This window comes from Urocitellus parryii, chromosome 1 (genome assembly GCF_045843805.1).
Source record: "Urocitellus parryii isolate mUroPar1 chromosome 1, mUroPar1.hap1, whole genome shotgun sequence".
In the NCBI taxonomy this organism is placed as follows: Eukaryota; Metazoa; Chordata; class Mammalia; order Rodentia; family Sciuridae; genus Urocitellus; species Urocitellus parryii.
In genome coordinates, this window is record NC_135531.1 from 165,051,098 (window position 1) to 165,063,970 (window position 12,873).

Below are 12,873 nucleotides of genomic sequence, written 5' to 3' on the forward strand. Positions count from 1 at the left end.
ATGCCCTTTGAATGCAATAATTGTCACAAATCATTCAACTTTCCTGGTCATCTTCAAATACATGAGAGTATTCACACTACAGAAACTCTGAACATTAAAAATGTGGTAAATCAGTGCTCCCAGTTGCTTTAAAAGCCATTTCACACATAATGGAAAAGAAACCCTCTAAATATCTGATATTTACCTCCTATACTTGAAAGGTAATGGAGCAAAGAAATGTGTGAAAATGTTCAATTTCTTCAGGTCCTTTGAAGAACAATTGCACAGGGTGAGAAACTGAACCAGAAATCTGATAGAGTTTTCATAAATTCCAGTTTGATTTTTGTGTCAGATTTTCATTGCACTGATGAAAATACCAGAGAAAATTCAACTGAAGGGAGGGAAGATTTATTTTGGCTCATGGTTTTATAACATTCAGTCCATCATGGGCTGACTGCCTTGCTTTAGCCCCGAGGTCAAGCAGAACATGGGATGCAATGGTGAAGTGGGGTAGACCTACTTATCTCATGGCAGCTGGGAAGAAGAGAGAGAATATGAATTAAGTATATCACTAGTTACCTCACAGGTTTTATTGTGCAGACCTTAGTTGTGGTCTTTCTATTTTCTGTGGTGCTGCTTCCCTTGATACTGTAGTGTGCACTTGTGGTGGGGTTCACATCTTTGGTGCCTCATGGTCCAGGTACTGATTAGTAAAGGAATAGAAAACAATGATGATAGCTTCTAAGAAAACATGAGAGAGGCTACTTCCTTAAGTGTCGTGAGGGCAAAATCCCTAGTTAGCGTGTGGGTTTTCCTTAGCACTGCTGTCTACCAGCATTGCAAAGTTCTCATGAGAATAAGGTTTGATGACCTTGATGACCTTGGAGAAAATGACACTGCATTTTGTGCATTTCCTGAATATTGAGTTGGTGGCTTGCACTGTGGGTTATTGGATAGCTTAACTCTTTCATTTAACCACACAGAACATGACCACTATTGGGGATCAGATGAAGAGATTTCCTGTGTGACCTGCAAGTTTGCATGAATAACTACCCCAAATTTTTCAGAAGCACTTTATGTAGAGAGAAGAGTAGTTATGGGTAATCGGCTGTTCTAGCAACCTAATAACAAATGAAGTTGTTATTAGGGTCTGGCTAACCAAGACCCTTGAATACTACATGCTATGCATCCAGCTCAACAAGGGTGATAATCCCCTGGCATCAAGTACAGGATGTTCTTCAGTTGGTCTTCCCCAGTTCTTCCCTACCCCTCTTTGTTCGTTGTAAGTCTCAAGAATACATGTAGAATGTGGACTTAGAAGAAAGAAACGCAATCTCATGAGATGACAGGCCAAACTGTCTCTTGGAGAAGTATGGGAAGGCAAAAGTAAGAGGTGGCAGAATGGGAAGTGGAAAGAGACGGGGAGAGAACCCACTGACCATGTCCCTCCCTGGACTAGGGTCCAATACAATGGGATGGAGTCTTTAAAGGATTTGTCTCTTAAGGCCACATTAGAGTAAATGTCTCTGTTCTTATTTTCAATGAATCCCCAAAGGATAATTGAGAATAATATTAGGATGAGGTATTGGAGGAAAATTGTTGACATTCTCACATCTGGCAGGTAGGTGGAAGGAAGGCATGAATATTATTCACATATTTGACCTTGTGTTTTCAGTTTCCTGGTGTGGTCACTGAGGTTAAGGGAATGGGGAACAGTGTCTCAGAAAGCAAGATATGTTCAATTCCTGAATTCTAACTGCTAGTACTGTGGAATCTGCATAATATACTAACTTCCTTCCTATGTATTCAGAGGCAGACTATTATAAACAGAAATTGCATTAGGGGATGAGCAATTAGAAATTTATGTTGATTGACTAAATATGCTATATGGTCACATGATACATTTAATCGACATTTAAGTAATTTATTAATATGAAAATGAATCCTAAAGTTTGAAAGAGCTAACTACTAAAGAATAATAATACTTAAATTTACAAATTTGTAAATATGTCTCTGAAATTTGAGGATATTATGTTCTTAAAACATGAGCATGTTCCACCAGAGAAACAAGACAATAGATTACAATAGAATTCAAAGAGTTAAACCCACACACATTGTCATTTGCTCCTAGACAAGTGTGCCAAAAATATATTAGAGTAAGAACAGCCTTTAGTAAAAAAAAAAAAAAAAAATGTGCTGGGAAAACTTGTTATCCATTTGTAGAAGAATGAGACTGAATCCCTGTCCCTCACCTTGCACAAAATTCAATTCATGGATAAAAGGGCTATGAATTAGATAAGGTATGAATTCCTAGGAGAACACAGTCAACACTGCAACATGGTTTCAAGCAAGAATTTTCTCAGGAGAATTCCTGAATGTTGAGAACTAACTTGATGAATTAATAAATGGGATGACATCAAATTCAGAATTTTCTGCAAGGCAAAGCAAACAAAAATGTGGATAACCCATAGGAAGAGAATAAATTTTCTAAGAGAATAGTAGTATCCAGTATGCATAAAGAACTCCAGCATCTTATAATCAAAAATAACCCAATTAATAAAGAAGTGAATTAAGTAAACACTTATTAAAAGAAGAAATACATTTGACCATATTTATGTATGTATGTAGGGGTGTGTGTGTGTATATATATATATATATATATATACACACACACACATGCATATATAATGAGAAAAGATATATGTATTCAGATATAATACACACACACACATATATAATGATAAATTTACCATCTGTAGGAATTAGGGAAGTGAAAATCAAAACTACATTTCATGTCACTTTGTTTAGAATGCCAGTCATTTGAATACAAACAATAATAAATACTGGAGATATTGTGGAATGAAATTGATACATTCACACCCTTGGAGGGATTGCAACTGTGGAAATCAGTAGGAATTTCCTCAAAACACTAGGAATGAAAAACCACATGATATAGCTATATCATCACTTTGTATTTAACATAAAATATTGAAGTTAGGAATTTATAGTGATACATGCATGGCCAGATTTAAAGGAGCACAACTTAAAATATGAAAGTGGCCTCGATGTGTACCAGTAGATGTCTGGAGAAGAAAACATGGGGTAAATCCACAGTAGAAGCTCATTCAGTCATAAAGAAGGATGAAATTGTTATTTACAGGAGAATATATGAAGTGAAAAAAGTCAACTCAGAAAATCAAGGTTCATGTTTTCCCTCAAGTGTGGAAGCTACAAAGAAAGGAAATGTATAGAGGGAGCTCTTATGACAATCAGAGGGAGATCAGTAGAGGAAGGGACCAGGCACAAGGAGGAGGGAAGGATAAGGAAAAAGAAGAGATGCTGGGAGGGTAATGGCAAAGTTATATTGTTCTACTTTGTGCATGTGTGACTGCCTTATAACATCACAGCATTACATGTAAGTATCATGCACTAAGGAAAATGCAGGAAAAAAGAAAGGGTACAATCCAGCTAATCTGCAATCCCAGTGTCTGAAATTCTCTGCATCCTATTCCTCCCCTCCTGTTGGAGGCGACCCCAAGGAGGAGTTTCCCTCTCAGGGCCAGTGCCAACTGGGAATCACAGCATGCATGGGAAGGCAAGTAGAGAGTGAAGGTTGCAGGTTCCCTCTGGGGTACCTTCATCCTCAAATTTGGAAACAGTAGCCAGCTCCAGGAGAGTTGCTCCCTATGTGCATATCCTGACCTATGCTGGGTTATAATGTCCATCGGCTCCCCTACTGGACTGTGGCAACTCATGCTTGTGCTGTTATCATCCAGGCAGGTGTCCCAAGCCAGTCCTCACTACATAGGGCTCCTCATTGTTTCACAAGAGAAATTTTGAGAAAGTGGTGACACAAAATGATAACGTTGCTTTTAAGGAAATAAGAAATTATTTTATTCTGAGGCAAACTAAGAAATTAGTCTATTAGTTTTATCATGGCCTTGCTATTACACAGATTCATGTTACTGTTCATAATATGTTCCACCATGGAAGTGCTTTGATGAACTTTTATACCTGTGGAACAAAGACCATGAATCTGTAGGTTTAACAAATTCTTCACTGGGGTCCTTATGTAGGCAGGTAAGGAGACCTGCTTTATAGTTTTCAGAAATTATCTTGTAGAATTTGTAGCTTTAAGATTGATATAGGGAAGAGGTTGGCTAAGCTTAGTGATATATTTTCATAATATCACAAGTATGTTTGATGAGATTAAATAGTTGAAAATACACAGCTTTTTTTTTTTTTTTTTTGTATCGGGGATTGAGTTCAGGGGCACCCGACCACTGAGCCACATGCCCAGGCCTATTTTATATTTTATTTAGAGAAAGGGTCACACTGAGTTACTTAGCAACTCGCTTTTTGCTCAGGATCATTTTGAACTCATGATTCACTTGTCTCAGCCACCCAAGCTTGTGCCACCATGCCTGGCAAACACAGCTTTTGAAGGCATGAGATAGCCCAAAATACTTATGTTTCTTGTCATGTGCAATTTTCCTCCCTCCACAGTCATGAGGGTCTGCTTTATCAAGATCTTATACTGTGCAGCATCTCTAATACATATCCCGCTTCAGAGAAGTTCAGCTTTATAGTGGACCCTTTGGGCTAAGTATCAAAGTGTGCATACTGAGCTTGAAAGTCTCAATCATAGCATTTGATAGAGAGTCTGAGAGAAAGGAAGGTAGTCTTCAGGAAAAGGAAATAGTTCTAAAGCCTTCAAGGAAGCAATCCCTGCATGATGTTAGTGATACTAGCCATTGTGAGCTAGTACTCAGCTTTACTCATTTCCATCCTCTGCATCTGACAGCATTCCCCTCCAACATAAAATAGGTATAATATATCCAAAGTACACATGATCAAGATTATACTGTGAAGAAAATGGGTGAATGAATGGTTAGTCATCCAAACCAGGTCAGGATCTGTGAGACAGCATCTGGCAGTGAACCAATGGCCACAGGAGCCTTCTGTGGGAATAGGTGGTTTCTGACCTCAGGAGCAAATGAGACTTAGACAATAGGTCCCTCCTCAAGATATCTCTCTACTGTAGCACCTTGGAAATATTCTTCACCAAAACTTAATATATATAAAGAAAATTATTCTTTTCAGTTATAGTTGACAGTAGAGTGTGTTTGACATATTATATGTACGTGCAGTGTAACTTTCCATTCTTATAGTTGTACATGATGTGGAGTTACACTGTCATGTATTCATATATGAACATGGGAATGTCAAACCCCATTCATTCTACTGTCTTTGCCATTCCCATCTCTCCTCCCTTCCCTTCATTCTACTACTAAAACTGAGTTTAATAAAATAGTTGAACTCATGAATATTTTAGACCCTTTTTATATAGTTGTTTCCCTAACTATATAGTCTGATTAAAAGCACAAAGTAATATTTCTATAGAGTTGCAAGGTAACCAGAAAGTTTATTAGCCCTTAGTAAAACAGAATAAACAAAAACAACTTCATGGCCATTTGTGAAGCTTATTATTCTTCAATATTAAGAATACCATGCTTTTTTTTACCATGCACGGTGGCGCATGACTGTAATCTCAGTGCCTAGGCGTGTGGGGGCGAGGCTGGGGCAGGAGGATAGTGAGTTCAAAGCCAGCCTCAGCAATGGTGAGGTTCTAAGCAACTCAGTGAGACCCTGTCTATAAATAAAATACAAAATAGGGCTGGGGATGTGGCTCAGTGGTCAAGTGCCCTGAGTTCAATTCTGGGTACCTTCCCCAAAAAAGTATTCTGTTTTTGGCATACTAAAGCCTGTTCTTATTGTTTGTTTTGTTTTGGGTACCAGGGATTCAAACCAGGGATTCTCCTCCACTGAGCACATACCCAGTCCTTTTTATTTTGTATTTTGAGACAGTGTCTTGCTGAGTTGCACAGGGCCTTGCTGGATTGCTGAGGATTGCTTGGAACTTGTAATTCTCCTGCCTCAGCCTCCCAAGATGCTGGGATTACAGGTTTACACCACTGCACCCAACTTAAAGACTTTTTTAAAAAATTGAAATAGTTTTAAGTATCTCTAAACATAAAAGAAAACCAAAAATGATTAGAATATGCTGTATTAGTTTATGTTTGATTATGCTACTAGGTAAAATACTATGTAAATGAATACAGTAAATAGAAACATTAAAATAAGTAAACAACACCAGACATGGTGGTGCACACCTTTATCGCAATGGCTGTGGACACTGCTGAAGCAGGAGGACTTCAAGTTCAGAGCCAGGCTCAGGAACTTAATGGGGCACTGAGCAAGTCAGTGAGACTCTGTCTCTAAATGAAATTTAAAATATCATGGGTGATGTGCCTCAGTGGTTAAGCACCCTGATTCAATCCCTGGTACCACCCCAAAAAAAAAAAATTTCAATTTAAATACATCAGAAAGCTTTAAAATCCCTTTCACTAGTCTATAAGTTTGTGGTTTTCTGTATTTCATAACATTGATTTTTTTTATAACTGGAAACATCTGCTCTAATTTGTTGTGATTTCCTGACTTTGGACTAAAGTTCTGAGCAAAGAATGCTCCCAGCTCTATACTGGGCAACTTCCTGCTTCGCATCCTGAGAACTGTTGATGAAGTATTTTCCTAGGACATATCTGTCTGATCTCAGATTTTGTCAGCAACAGAAAATCAAAAATTAAGCCTTTCTTCAAAGCAAGTTCAAACCATGCCTATGTCTGCACTACTTTCAGAATTTGCTGCTGGCTTCCACACTTATTCTCCTGTGTTTTGAGTGTCTCCTGTAGAAGATACAGCATCTTTGTGCAGATTAAAAAAGTGTCCACCTTACAAACATATTTGGGATAAGGGATCTGAAGTCATAAAGTTAGGAGGTCTGAAAATTTGTGTCAGCCCTGGGAGTCAAGGGTTGTGGTTCATCAGAAAATTTAGTTTCACGATTGAATCATTTCAACTTCTTGGTATGTGTGCCTACACAGATGGAGTAATAAGTGATTTGGAATGTCTCTTCCTGCTGGTTCCTATATCATACCTGAAATGTACAGCTTAACTGAACTATGACCAATCCATGACTAAGCCTAACTTTGGTAACTCAGGAAATTAAATGAAACCACTTGTTAAACTAACTTCTTGTCCTTTGTTCTCTATAGAACCAGACCCTGTGGATACCATCTTAGGACACTGATTCTAAGCACCTGGAATTCCTGTTTTCCTGTTATCATCCTCAATATTGGCTCAAGTAACCAGCTTGTCTTACGTGGTTTTGTGAGATTGTGTTACAGTTTGACAAAACTTTCCTTGAGAAGATGCAGCCTTGAGACAGACCCTGCCTTGAAAGAAGAATGCAGGTGGCATTTCCTCCTAGGCTCCATCTGGTGAGACAGGAGCATTGACTGAGGGTGGAACTGACCACTCCCTTCCTTGGGCCACAGAGGATTGGGATGTGCACATGCCTTCCCGAGATACCTTCTTTAATTGTGGAAGTCCTGGTCCCCTCCTTCAGTCTCCTGTGCTGTTACTAACAGGGCTGTTCCACTTCACACTGGTGGGGCCAACTGATGAGGAAGGCAAGGTTGAGAGGCAGTAGTGACACAGCCAGCCTTGGTGCAGGTCTGAGTCAATGTCTTTATTGTCAGAAATGGTCCATACTTCAACTTAGGATGGACCACAGCCAGGGGGGGATACACACTCCTGAGAATACCTGCCTCAAAATCATCATTTCCCCTACTAAATTTGTGCTGTTGAAGTTAATAATAAAAAAAGAAAAACTAGGTTTATGATTTGATTGAGAAAACTCAGTGGTTTTCCTGGGGACACATTTTGGCATCTGAGTCATCAGCTTCCTTTTGAAAATAAGGGTTGGCTCACCAAGACTTGCCCAATAACACTTCAAATCTCTCCTCAATATATTCATCCCTCTGTGTTTCCAGATTAAAAACTAATTGTTGTGACCTTTGACCAGTGTTACTCACTTTATTCCATTAAAATCATGACTTCAACCCTTTAATGTCAGGTCTAAAATCCTATAACCATGCATCCACAATTCACTCTGTGAGTGTCTGTCAAAGTGACAGCCTCCAGGCTGAACTGCTTCCTGAGTGAAGGAGCATGAGTGATGAGTGAGCTCTGGATTAGAACACTACTTCTTAAAGTCTGACTTCTTAAACACTGACTATGATCCCAATCAGCATGTTTATCTGAACAATTTTAACAAGAGTCTTTAATGCACCTTGGTTTGAAACAACTGGATAGAAGAATGACTGTAGTTTTATCCCTGATGAAAAGTGGTTGCCCACGTGTGTGGCAATATCTCTGGTTATATAAAGTCTTTCATAAGAATGTAAAGAAAGTATTGATTTATTGTTCCAAGTGTAAAAAAAGAAGAAAGCCATCAAATATTTTCACACGATTCGTGCCTCTCCAAAAGGAGCATAAATAATGATGCTTGGATCTGATCCTGCCATGTCAGATTGGCTTTCTACAGGGTTTGGTGGGCCATGGCATAGCATCCTACTCTGCGTTCTTGTGTCAGAGAATCCTTCTGGAGTGGACACTGAAGCATTGGAAAGATACAGTGGCATCCCAGATGGGAATGCCATGTGAGTGCAAGATGGTGGATCATCGGCCTACCTGGGTGAGGTCTTCCATCGGCTTCAATGCACAGACCTGAAAGGAGGTCTGATAAGAAAAGTAATTGAATGGAGCATTTTTCTAAAAAATTTTGAAACTCTCAATTATATTTTACAACAAGCTGTAATCAGTTAAAGTAGATGAGGGGCCACAAAATTTTAGTGATTTTAGTGATCCTAGTCCTTCCTTTATCTGACCACTGAAGGCACTTTCCTGACCAAACAAAATGGGGTTTGTTCTAACCAGCCTAGTGGACTTCTAGATTCATAATTTTACCCAGTGATAGTTCATGAACATAAGCTCCCAGGTACAACACATTTTTTTAGTCATGAGGCTTCTTGTTTATTTAGTTTTATTAAGTTGTGCTACTGATGAAACCTAGTGCCTCACCTGTGCTAAGCAAGCACTCTACCACTGAGCTACAACCCCAGCCCCACAACACGTTTTTAACACAAAGATATCCCTGCATTTTCCTCTTTAGCATACTATCTTGTGTGTGTGTGTGTGTGTGTGTGTGTTTGTGTATGTAAATGGTGGTACCAGGGATTGAACTCAGGGGCACTCAACTGCTGAGTCACATCCCCAGCCCTATTTTGTATTTTATTTAGAGACAGGGTCTCACTGAGTTGCTTAGCACCTTACCTTGCTTTTTGCCGAGGGTGGATTTGAACTCATGATCCTCCTGCCTCAGCCTCGAAAGCTGCTGGATTGCAGGTGTGTGCCACTGCACCCAACACACCCAGTATATTTCTTTGCATGGAAATTATCTTTATCTTGGTGCAGTTTAAAAAATATAATTCATCCCTGATCAACCAAATCAGCAGCCAGGAGCATTGGCATTGCTCTATATCTCCTCCCCTCCTCCTCCAACCCCTCCACCTCTGCCTCCACTCCCCCTCCTCCAACTCCTCCTCCTAACCCCTCCCTCTCCCCTCCTCTACCCTTTCCTCCCCCTTCTCCATCCTCTTCCAATTCCTCCTCCCCTTCCTCCACCTCCACTCTCCCCTCCTTTTCCTCTTCTACCCCTCCTCCTACCCCTTCTTCCCCTGCTCCACTCAGTTCCTCCTTCTCCACTCCCTTCCTTCTCCCCTTCTTCCTCCTCTTCCAACTCCTTCCTCCTCCTTCCTCTTTCTTCTGCACCCCCTCCTTCTCCTGTACCCCAATTTTCCTTTAATAGAACAACCTGAATTAATTTCAGACAAGAAGCCTAAAAGAAACATAGAATAAAATGTTGAGTCCCAATACAATACTGACTCTAATTACATGGAAGGGGAAACTCTAAAATTATAGGCATTAAAGTTAAAACTCATTACTTACTTCCACTTAAATGCTACTGGATGTCTAACATGAAAACTCTGGTTTGTCACCTGACTTCCCAATCAGGAGGGTTGTGAGGACCCAAGAGAACAAGGAGTCAACCAGTATACACTCTGCAAAGAGAGTCACTGAAGAGGGAAGACACATGTGTTCAGCAAGAGCCTGACCCAACCTGGCAGATGGCACAACATGTAGAGGAAAGCTAAAGGAGCCAAGAAGGGCTGGTCATGGTGGCACTTACCTGTAATTCCAGTGGCTTAGGAGGCTGAGGCAGGAGGATTGCAAGTTCAAAGCCAGCCTCAGCAAAAGCAAGGTGCTAATAAACTCAGTGAGACCCTGTCTAAATAAAATACAAAACAGGGCTGGGGATGTGGCTCAGTGGTTGAGTGACCCTGAGTTCAATTTCCCAGTATCAAAAAGATAAAAAAAAAAAAAGCCAAGAGGCTTCTCACAACTTGCCAGTGAACCCTGAGGAATCTCACCTGACATTAACAATATAAGAACAAGGTCTGTTTTTTATGAACCTGATGTTAAGCACCTGGCAGTAATATATAACCAAAGCACAATCATATATGTACATTCAACAGGTAGTCAATATTTTTCTTTCTTCTTTTTAAAATTTTTTGTTTTAATTAGTTATATGTGACAGTAGAATGCATTTATGCACTTTGACATATCATGCATAGATGGGATATAATTTCTCATTTTTCTGATTGTACATGTTGCAGAATCATATTGGTCACACAGTCACATATATACATATAGTAATAATGTCTGATTCATTCTACTACCTTTTTAAAAATATATTTATTTTTTAGTTATAGGTGGACACAATATCTTTATTTTTATGTGGTGCTGAGGCTTGAACCTGGTGCCTCATGCATGGTAGGTGACCACTGTGCCTCTGAGCAGCAACCCCAGCCCTCATTCTACTATCTTTCCTATCCTCACATGCCCATCCCTCCCCTCCCATCATTTCCTGCTACATAATCTAAGATAATGTTATTCTTCCCTAGTGCCTCCTGCCTTACTGTGAATTAGCATCCACATATTAGAGAAAATATTTAGCCTTGGATTTTGTGGGATTGGCTTATTTCGCTTAGCATAATATTCTCCAACTTCAACCATTCACTCAAAAAAGACCAGAGACCCTACACCTAATAAAAAGTAGGCCTAAACCTTCACAATGTTGACTTCCTTAACAAAACTCCTAAAACACAAGAGGTAATATCAAGAATCAATAAATGAGATGGATTCAAACTAAAAAGTTTCTTCTCAGAAAGGAAACAATCAAAAAGTTGAAGCAAGAGCCTACATAGGGCTAGGGAGATAGCTCAGTTGGTAGAGTGCTTGTGTCACTTGCACAAGGCCCTAAGTTCAATCCTCAGCACCAAAAAAAAAAAAAAAAAAAAAAAAAAGAAAGAAAAATTGAAGACATAACCCTCAGAATGGGAGAAAATCTTTCCCACCCACAGAGAGCAAATTAATCTCTAGAGTATCTAAAGAACTCAAAAAATCTTAACACCAAAAAATCAAATAACCTAATCAATAAATGGGCTAATGAACTAAACAGACACTTCACAGTACAATATATGCAATCAATCAACAAACATGTAAAAACTGTTCAACATCTCTACCAATTACAGAATGCAAATCAAAACTAAGATTTCATCTCATTCCAGTCAGAATGGCATTCATCAAGAATACAAACAATAAAAAATGTTGCAAGGATGTGGGGGTGGTGAGGGCAGCAAGGTATACACTCATACATTCCTTGTGGGAATGAAAATTGGTGTAATTATTATGGAAAGCAGTTTGTAATTATTATGGAAAGCAGATTCCTCAGAAAACTTGAAATGGAACCACCATTGGATTCAGCTATCCCACTCCTCAGTTTATACCCTAAGGACTTAAAATCAGCATATTACCATGATGTAGCCACATCAGTGTTTATAGCAGGTCAACTCACAGTAGCTAAACTATGGAACCAATCTAGGTGCCCTTCAACACATGAATGGATTTAAAAATGTAGTTGTGTGTGTGTGTGTGTGTGTGTGTGTGTGTGTATATATATGTATATGATGAACTATTACTCAGCCTTAAAGAAGAATGAAATTATGGCATTTGTTGGTAAATGGATGGAATTGGAGAATATCATGCTAAGTAAGATAAGCCCATTCCCCCAAACCAAAGGCCCAGTGTTTTCTCTGATATGCAGATGTAATTCACAATGTGGGGGTAAGCTAGGGAAGAATAAAGTTACTTTAGGTAGAGGGGAATAAAGGAAGGGGAGAAGGTATGGGGGCAGGAAGGATAGTAGAAAGTATGAGACATTATTACCATATGTGTATATATGATTGTATGACTGGTGGGATTCTACATCATGTACAATCTGATGATCTATCAAAGTGCACTCTACTGTCATGTATTACTACTTAGGACAAATATTTTTAAAAAAGGTGTTTTACAGAATCCGATGACATTAGATTTCTATAGTTTAAGGGACACCTATGATTTTATTAAAATTATATGATGTGTACATGTTTCTCACGATTCTGAAAATCTTTCTAAAGCCTTAAATGGCTTCCACTCACAAATCAGTGGCATATGGCTCATCCCCGAAGCTTTCACGAGTTACTGTCTTCATTGTTTTCAGAGACTGGCCGATGGAACTGATTGCTTCTGTGCTGTCTGCAGACAATAGTGCTTTGTTGTGCTTTTTACTGTTGTCTTAGCATGATTCTTGCTCTACATGTGCCTCATGCACCAACATGAACCTCTGATGTTCCGCAGTGCTACATACCCTTCATGTTCCATGCCCTACCTGAGGAAGAACAAGGATGCGTGGTCACCTCTCCTAGGTTCACTTCCTTCAGCAGAAAGCAGCCAGATCATGCTGATGTGCAAATGTCTTGGAACAATCTGGGGGGATGCTGGGGATATAGTTCAGTTGGTAGATACAGCTCAGGTGCTTGCCTTGCA